This window comes from Mycteria americana, chromosome 6, assembly GCF_035582795.1.
Source record: "Mycteria americana isolate JAX WOST 10 ecotype Jacksonville Zoo and Gardens chromosome 6, USCA_MyAme_1.0, whole genome shotgun sequence".
NCBI classification, from domain to species: Eukaryota; Metazoa; Chordata; class Aves; order Ciconiiformes; family Ciconiidae; genus Mycteria; species Mycteria americana.
In genome coordinates, this window is record NC_134370.1 from 58353089 (window position 1) to 58362955 (window position 9867).

Consider the following 9867-nt stretch of genomic DNA (forward strand, 5'->3'; position numbering starts at 1 on the left):
TTGCATTGGCCTGACACACATCTGAAATTATAATCTGTCCTGAACTCTCGACTGAGAAACCGTTTCTACTCTGCCTGAAATGAAATTTATTGGAAGCTCTGATTTTATTAGTGCATTCTGAATTCATCCGATGACCTGATTTATGGTCTGCTTGCTTGCGTTTTTCCTACAGTCACCGACTACTTTTCTGAGCTCTGCTCATTAAAATCGTAACTAGATCCAAGTCTTGTGTCCTACAGCGAAGGCTGCTGACCAGAGTGGAGATGCCAGAGGGTGACCATGTTTAGGTAAAGTCTGAGAAGTCCCTGGGCTGCAACAGTGGCACTGCGTCCTCTCTGCCAGACTGGTGCCTCTGCCCTTCGTGTCAGCCAGGAAGAGTGTTGCTCACGCTCCCGTAATACTTTAAGGGTAGGCAGGAGAAGAAAATCTACCACATGGACAAGCTGGCCTGACCATTTGCAGGAATGGTCCCCATCTGTCAACAAAAAGGAAGTTTACGTCAGGAAAACTTGAATGGCCAAAAAAAAAAAAACCACACACAAAAAAAACCCTCCAGCCCCAAACCCCATCCTGCACGCATCTTGCTGTCCTTGTTTTGCAAATCACAGGCTGTTTTTCCAGGGCAGAGTCCCACTGACTTGCACAAAAACGAGCAAAGAATAACAGTTCTCAATACAGGCCGTTCTGCAGGATTGTACCTGGCTGTAATAGTTGTTTTGTAACTTTTTCCAGTAGCTGACCTTAAACATTGGCAAAGGCAGACCATGAGCTAACCAGTTTGCTTCTGTAGCTGTATGACAGCCTTTAACATACGTCTATTCCTGCATAGAAATGGATGGCTGCCTAGTAAGAGAAGAAAGGTGGCAACTGGCTTTTCATTTGGGTCACTTTAAGCACAGGCTTATTTCTCAAATCTTTGATTTACAATACTGGCCTGACATAAGGAAAAAATAATCAGAAGTAGATCAGAGCGGATGAATCATAAAAGCCATACACAAGCGAGCGGTACCTTCCCTTTCTGGGCAATGAATATCCATCTGATTACTCCGATTTCCTCAGGAATACATGTTGGTCAATTAACAGCTTGAGACTTTTTTTGTTACGGACTAATGGCAAATTTTTATAATCAGGCCGTGCTGTATAACCGTGAATGGCTATTAGTCACAGGTTATTGTGCCTGGCCAACAATTAGGTGAGTGAGAAGCACTTCCAATATTAATGCTGTATGTGAGAATTGATTTCTGTGAAAGCTTGTGCGTGCCGCTCTGACGCTCAGTCTCTGTCACTGTTAGCGTGGGTGAAATACTGACTCCATTGAATGAGATGGCAGCGCTGCATGGGGCCAGGCCTTCACCCTCAATCACTCAGACGTTCCCAGAAAGCAAATGCCAAGGAGGTGTGAGCAAGGCCAAAGCAAAATGGGATGCACATCTGCAGGAAAGCATTTGCTGCAACAGGACGCAGCCCCAACATCATCTCTGGCCACATTTGTCTGAGGAGGAGATCAAGGCTTCAGAGTAAGAAAAATGCCTCTGTGGGAACGGTCTGCTTTTTCTGGTTTTTTGGAGCAGGTGCTGCAATGGGAGCTAAACAGGCTTGCTTAGGCCAGCTGACATTTTGTGTGTGGAGTCCTCTTGCCATCTCTGGACCACAGTCTGCGTGGTTGTAAGTTGGCCTGGTTTTAAATTTACTAGAAAAGCCCATCATATATTACACCCAACTGGGAAATAAGGCGCCAAATGCCAAACTCCCAGGCCAAAGAGAAAAGCTGTACAAAGGCACCCGCTGAGCACGTTGAGACTATCCTGTGGGAGCTGCTTGTGCTGACGGAAGCAGAAGAGGGTGCTTTGTGGTGTTTGTTTCACTTCTATTGGTAACACTCAAGTAAGGGGTATCAAAATACCAAAATCACAGAATCACAGAATGGTTGAGGTTGGAAGGGACCCATCCGGTCCAACCCCCTTGCTCAAGCAGGGCTACCTAGAGCTGCTCCAGCATTCAGGAAATCACTGAGCTGAATTAGGGCCCTGAACTGAAAGACGGAAAAAATGATTACTCTTCCTTAAAAATCCTTTCTAGGAGAATGTTCAGATTAAGCAGGTCTTTCTGCGTAAAGGTGAAGTCTTCCTTCTGCCCAGCCGGAGGTGAGTTTGGATATCTGACTACCGTTTTTATTGCAGCTCTTATTTCTCTTTGACAAGCATAGAGTGCACATCTCAAATAGTCCTTCACTGTTCAGATCCCAGAGGATATCAGCTGATCCTAACGCACAACATACCACTCTCCATGCGTCTTTCATCTGAAGTGACATCATGATCAAAGGCGAGGTTATACGGAGTGCAACACGCTGTGAGAAAGGCACGTGATATTTCAGAGCTGCTTCATTACTGGGATGGATAGTTCAGAAAGCACTTGAAAATGACATTTTACTATACATGATATGTTCCATATTACAAGCATTCCTTGCTAGTTCCTGCTGCTTCAGTTAAACTGCAGTACTTGGTAAAAGGCTGGATTTTCTCTTCCACAGGAACAAAACTCCAGGTAGAATTTCTCCCCATACTCTGAGGGAAGGGATATGCCTCAAAAGGCTCTAACTACATAAGATATTCCAGGCCAGGAGGGACAAAATATCACATAGGACACAAAGCAAGATCAGGTGCCAAAAATATACTTTTTGTCACATTTCAGACTAAAACAACTTAGAAACCTGTCATCTCAATTTGATGGGGAGGGGGAAGAAAATGTTTGCCCTGAAACTGGTTGTCAGAATGGACAGCTTTATGATGTTGGCTTCTAACAAAATCTTGCACAAATGCCGCACAGTTAACAATGTCAGCAGTTTCTATCTAAATCCAGTACTGGATTTTTTTTGTACTCCTCCTCGTGTTCTCTAGAACATAGTTTAACTTGTCCTGCACAGGACAGTAACTAACCTGCCTTGAAGCCTCACTTCGGTATTTCAGTGCTCATTTGTTTTTTCATAAAGTCCTTCCAATGAAGAGTCCAATGGACTCTCTCTGGCTGCTTCTTGATAGGATATCCTAGCCCCGCTCCCCTCTGCTTCAGATGCAAGGTCAAGTCAGGGCTAGAGGAGCCCAGCTTCAAAAAGTCAGACTGCACCTTTGTTATGCCACCCGATCGCATCTCCAAGTTTGTCACAGCACGAATGACAAGACAGAGCCTTCTCCGGGATGGTTCTCTATTAGCTCTTTCCTATCAAGCATGGGCCCCTCCATCCCATCAATGTAACTTGGGTGTTGACATTTGTACCTCTGAACATTTCCCCAGATCTCCATCAAACACCCATAAGTAGCTTCTCCATAACAGGGTGAGGGAGAGCAGTGGGGAGTCAGACCCACACCAAACCAGGAATCTCAAAGCCACTCTGGAAAGCCAACAGAAGCCAGCAGGAGATACATGTCTGAATACCACTCATGCCTTTGAAAATCCCCTCAGCTGTTAGGCCCATTTAATCCTTGCTCTCTGTTCAGACATTAACAAAGACGCCAGCTATGATGTGTGTCATTCACCCTGTAGGCACAGGGAAGAACCATGGCATCTCTGGAAAGCATACCAAATCCCCTAATTCCAACCCGAAGAAGCTACAGACACCAACTAGCTAATACCTCACGATGAAGACAGGGCTTCAACCAATAACCACAGACCTATGAAGTCCCTGATACCTTATTTAAGTATTTCTGAACTATCCAAGCTCGCAGAATGTGTTTTCATTTTGGAGGTTATTTTCCTAGTTGGGTTGCTTTGCTGTTATGGCAGTTGTTTTAAAATAAAGCAATTCTGGAATACTAATAAGTCTATGTGGATTTTTTCCCCAAGAATATTACAAAAGTTGACATTAAATGTACTAGCCTGAACTCAGTTTCTGTCTGATTTAATAAATTTATGCCAGCCAACCAGCATTTTTTTTTTTTTTAATTAACCCTGGAGGTTAAATGGAAGTTTACTAAAATCAGAATATGTTAAATGAATAATTTCTCTTGGCTTCTTTCAGGAAGTCTCTCTTACCCCAATAATCAGTTCAGCTGCAAAGAGATCAATAAGGTCTTTCAATTGAATGAGTAGAAGGCATGCATTAAAAAGTTGGTAACAAACCCGATAGACTGGAGAAGATATTACAGCCTCTTATAGGGGTTTTTTGACACTAAATCTATCTGCTAAAAATTCTTGAGAAAAGGTTACTGCCCATACACTAATGTTGCCAAATGGAATAATTTGTTAGCGTTGCTTGAGAAGATTTCCTGGCATTTATCCACAAACACAAGTCTTGTCTGTTAAATCCTCATTACAGGAGAAACCAGACTTACTTTTAATCCTGAAAGCAAAAATAGCTTCAGAAGCCAACCATTGTTGGGTCTTCCCATCCCATAAGTGGACAAAGCAGGTTATCATTTCCTAGACTACAAAATCCCAGTTAAGAACCCTCCCCTTCCCCATTAAGGAGACTCCCAACCTAAGAGCTCACCGGGTGCACAGCCCCAGATACGCTGCACACGCTTCTTTGCCACTTGTGTTAGGAAGCTGTCTCCACATAGCTTAGGGTTTTGTTCGCCCCAGGAGCGGTCACCCAAGACAGGTCAGCCCAGGTTATGCTTGTGAGCAAAGACTAAATTCAAGGTGATTTAGCGGCAGTCTCACTGAAGTACGTGGAACAGTATAAAACCCTCCAGTTACATCCTCTGTTTGGCTGTAATTATACCGATAGTTTTAGATCATTAAATAGAGCCATCATCACACTTCTATCAATCTCTTAAGCCAAACGTGCAGACTCACAAAGAAAAGGAGTGAGTTTTTAAGAGAGTCGAACTGTAACAAGAGCTCAATGACAGCGTCCACGGCAGCGCGCCGGAGCTTAGCTGCGCAGCTCCCGGCGGAGCAGCAAGTGCGTTTACATCCCTCGCAGGAGGCAGAGCTAATGTGCTAGAAGAATTTCATGCTGCAGAATCCCCTCCATGGATTTAAACCCTCAGAGAGAAACGTCTTGGTTTGTTCCTGTGATGTTTGTGTAGAACAGAAATCACCTGGCAAATTACTTCTGGTCATGTTTGGCAGGGATTTACCAACAGTGGTTCAGTTCTCATCATAGTCTCGGTTTTCCTCAGTGGCCCCATTTTGTTCTTGTTAAATAAACGAGACTAGCACTCAGAAAAGTGCTCAAAGTAAAGCACTTTATATTAGGTGCCTGACTGAAATAAGCATTTCAATTAGTTTCATTAAGGAAGTTATTACTTGTTAATTGAATAGCAACAGACTGCTAAGGATCACATTGAGGTCTAATAAGTATGTAAGAGCAAAATCTACTCTTCATGTAATTCCATCAGCAATAAACTAGTGTAATTAGCTTCTTACTAACAAACTTAAATTGTGGGGAATGTTGAGGCAGATAATTGGCACTTAGGAAGATACCTATAGGAAGTTAGTGCGGTATCAATTAACATACTTATGAAATGTCAGTTTAAACTCTGAACAAATATTTGATACCAACAGGCTGTGGGTTACTTGGTTAAATGCTATTTAAATGCTTAAACTTTCATACTCAGAAAAAATTAAAACAAGTCCTCTCACTGCTCTTTTTAAAAATTATTACATACGGCTCATTTCCAGGTGTATAACCTATGGATTACCTGCAATAACCATCAGTAAGGACTCTGGGGCGCTGGCTGTGCGCACTGACACACATGGGAGAGTCAAGGACTTGTTTGCCCAGGCTGCTATCTGCTCAGGAGCCTGCTTTGCCTCTGATCCCTCACTCCCTCACACCGTGTGCAGGTTATTTAGCAACTTATTTTCACGGAATCGTACTTCTAAAAGACTGCGAGTCATCTGAGGACCAGCTAATCCCCACTCCTTGCACTTCAGCAGACAACCACCACAGGACCTCCACCTCCTTTCCAGTTTGATCAAATTAAGGTTCATACCTCATGACTGTGAAGACTCATTTTATACATGAAGGATCTGAGGCACCAAGGCAGTAACTTTTGCCTAAAGGTGACTCAGAAAGATCACAGTAGCTCTGGGATCAATTCCTTCCCCAGGAGCTATTACATATGATACCCTGACGTGCCATTTGGACTCCATAACCAACTGAGCTGATGGGACAAGGTAAACATCAGTAATTGTCTGGTCAGGACAAGCAGCAACAGAACTGACCTTCATGCCTCTAGCCCTGTGACCTTATCACAGCTCCGTCTCTTCCTCCAAATATTCTCCAGATGTTCTGGAAAGGCTCTGCCTCCCTGATTGAAATGGAAATCTCTCTGCTCTCTCTTTGACTTAACATGCAGTTTGGCTGCAGGAAATGAAACATTTTGCAATGGCATGGAGCTTATGGAGGACTTGTGCTTGCACACAAAGCCTGAGCCTTCGCGCCCAACGGAGGCCTTGGGAGCAGCGGAAGGAGAGGCAGAAACGCACGCTTCAGGAGCAGAGCCAGGCTTGGTGGCAGAGAGGAGGGACTGGAGCTTCAGTGAAGGTGTTTGGAGAAGAGGTAGCGGCACGGAGGTGGGATGCTGCCAGGGCAGAAACCAGGCAGAACTGAGGACAGCAGGCGAGAGTCCCCAGCTGGACACCCCAGGGTGTGGGGCAGACAAGGCGGAAGGGAAGGGGAATACAGGGCTGGGATCGGAGCCCGGGCAAGAAGGCCAGGAGGGCCAGGAAGCGGGAAGCTATTGGCAAGGGCAGTACTTGCCATTTTAAGGGTATCTGTGCAAACCAATTTTAGAAACTTCTATTTTAACACGCATCCACCCCTCCCCCTTCCCCACACACAGAAACACACACTGATCCATCATGTGGAAATACTTCAGACTCATCTATTTAAAAAAATTGACAGCATATCCCTGTCAGCTAGGAGCGTGATTTTTTTTTCAGCTATGCCAGCAAAAGCCCTAATGTAGACACAGCTGTAATACGAGCAAAAGGGGAAAAAAAGTTTCTTTTTGCCAGTACAGCTTCTTTTGCTCAGGCAACTGATACAAGCTATATTTTTTGCAGGCTTTTTCCTAGTGTACGCTTCGGCACTCTAAGTGACTGCACTGTCAGTGCAGCTATGCACTAGGTTTGAAAAAGGTGTCCACAAGGCCTTAAATTGTGTTGGAGAAAGGACAGCACTTAGCACTGTGAAATCCTGTCAGTGCCTGGAGCTCGTAGGTATGGCTGCAATAAAAATACAAAACAATAATGAATCCTGAGCCCAACTTTCCCAAGCTCCAGCGTAACAGCAGCCAAATCCTTCTCGCTTCCCCAGCCTTTGTAACAAGCAGCTCCAACCCACTGCAGCATTGCAGGTAATCAATGTCTGCTTAGAGTAAATCATATCTCAGAACTTAAAGCTGGCTCAGTGTCCAGAAAGCCCTGGGAAGTTGAGAAGTATGGGAAGGACTTTTCTGTTCTGTATGAATGGAACAAAACTTAAGCATCTGGGGGGAAAGGCAATCTCAAATAATAAATAATGCAGAAACTCCAACATACCTTTTAAAGCTTCAGTTCCCTTATAATTTAATGTTTGAAATGCTATGCTATTCCTTCAGAAGCCTTTTCTCTCTCCACTGCTGATGATGGTCTGTCTTCTTAGACACTTGAGTAATGTCTCTCTTCCTCTTGTAACATCTTCTTTGACTACCCCTCATGCATAGTAATGCTAATAATCTTGCAGCTTTCAGCAACATTTTTCTTCTTTTAAATGAATGCCTGGTTTTATGCAGGGCCGTTTTGTTCAGCACCTTGTCTCCTGCCTGCCTCTTTCCCTGCACAGTGTACCTGTGTACACAGAAATGTCTATTTACTGCTGCCCGTTATGAGCTGTTCATGTTCCATTTAGCAGCATGCAGAAGAATCAGACTAATTGATTACCTATATTGTCTAAATTGTAGCCAAACATAAATGATGCGGTCAAGATTAGCTTGCTATTATGTTGGATATTGTACAAATATATATGTAAGCATGATCCCTCCCAAAAGAACTTATACCATCATTAACTAGGGACCTTTTGCATGTGAAATGGACTTGATACCGGCAAATTATGCAGTGGATAATACTATGTGCAGTCATGTAGAAGGATATATTTTATACTACCTGACCACCACAGAGTTTTACAGTTCTTTCCTCAGAGAAGATGAATTCAGATTCTATCACCTCCTAAATGTAATAATATAAATATGGACAATAGATAAGTATTAAGCTCATTTGTCAAGGGGAACTAGGCAATTCATCTCAGGTCGTGAAGCAAGAAAGGATGAAAAATGCAAATAGAATCCAAAATTTCACTGTTAGTCCACTCCTGTAACCGGTAGGGAGCACACTAATGTGCTTTGTGCTTCTAAGTTATTTTTAAGCACCTTCTCAGTCATCATTAAATGTTAAAAGGATCTTGTATCTTTTGGAAAGGGTGCAGTTGAAGATCCTGGCTGTTTCCAAAGCTTCCTGAAATAGAAATCCTCACGTGTAAATGGCCAATATAGGATTTCAAATACATTTTATATAAATAATTCTGGTAGGAACCCTGGATGGCTTTTGATACAAGTGCACAGTTGGTCTATGAACTTGCAACCACTGCAAAGAGTAATCACATTAATCTGAACACTATTCCAACGGCAGCTGACAAAGAAATGAACACCAAACTAGTCAGCTCAGGCCCCTCCTGCTTATTTAACCAGTCCTCCTGCTGCACTTAATATTATCACTATAAAATCCAGAGAGAACTCTTCTGCTTAAATACAGTCTTGAAACAAAGTCATACGCTGCATTCTGAGAAACAGAGTCACACACCATTAAACATAAGAAGAAAATTATAAGCAAGAGCTTAGAATAAAGGTGAAACACGCAGACATCTTCAGAACATTGAACATGATTACAGCAAATGCCATCAGTCGCTCTTCCTTTGAATTGATGTTAACAAGTAAAGCATTTTACTTGTCTTTGTTTACCGGGAGAACATAAATACTGCATAAACTACATCTTCTTGCCAGCTAAGCTTTGTCTACGGAATGGCAGCTTGTTCTAACTATGTTTATACTTTCGAAGAGTTGAAAGCTCAACGGTTGAGCAGGAACAATTTGGGATGCTATATACACGTGAAATGGGCTTGTCATTAAATAAGTACTTGAGAAAACCTTAAATGTCTCAGCCTGAGATTGCCCAAAGATCTGCAGCACCGCTCAACAGGATCTATCTCCAACAAGTATTTCATGAAACACCTGGAATGCTGTGGGAGCCTACATCCTAGCCTGAGTAACAGCTTACTAAGGGCTTTAAAGCCACCTTTCCGCTGGTGAAGAAGGATGGTAACAGACAGCTAGAAAGAGGCTCACAAAAGCACTCGGGTCTTTTTGAGGTGCTAGCGCACTACTAGGCAACCCAGCAATGCCCTGCCTAGGCCTTCTATGTGTTCCAGCTTCCCTACTTTTGCCCCCAGAAGCCCCTCTTGCCCGCGTGACAAGCCCAGAGCCCTGCGCTGCCTTCAGGAGCCAGCCGCCCCATGCCTCGCTGGTGCCACGCCAATCCCCCAGTGCTGCGGTCCCGGCAGAGCCTGCCCGACACGGGTTTATCGTACTCCAGAAAGTACAGCGTAGACGGGCAGTGCGGTATTAACACTTACAGTGCCCAGGAGCTTCGCAGGGCCACACGGCTAGTTTGGGGAAATTTTATACACAAAAACTTGAAGGTGCCGCTGCATGCCAGCACAGCTGCAGCACTAGGTGGGCTCCTTGTGGAGATTCTTGCGGAGCAAGCATCGAGCCATGTTGCAGGGGAAGCATCTTGCCGTACTGTGTGCTGCTCAGTGGGGACAGAAAAAAGCCCTGTCCTTACTCTCCCACCAGGCAAGCGTAGGGACTTTTGCCAGTTCAG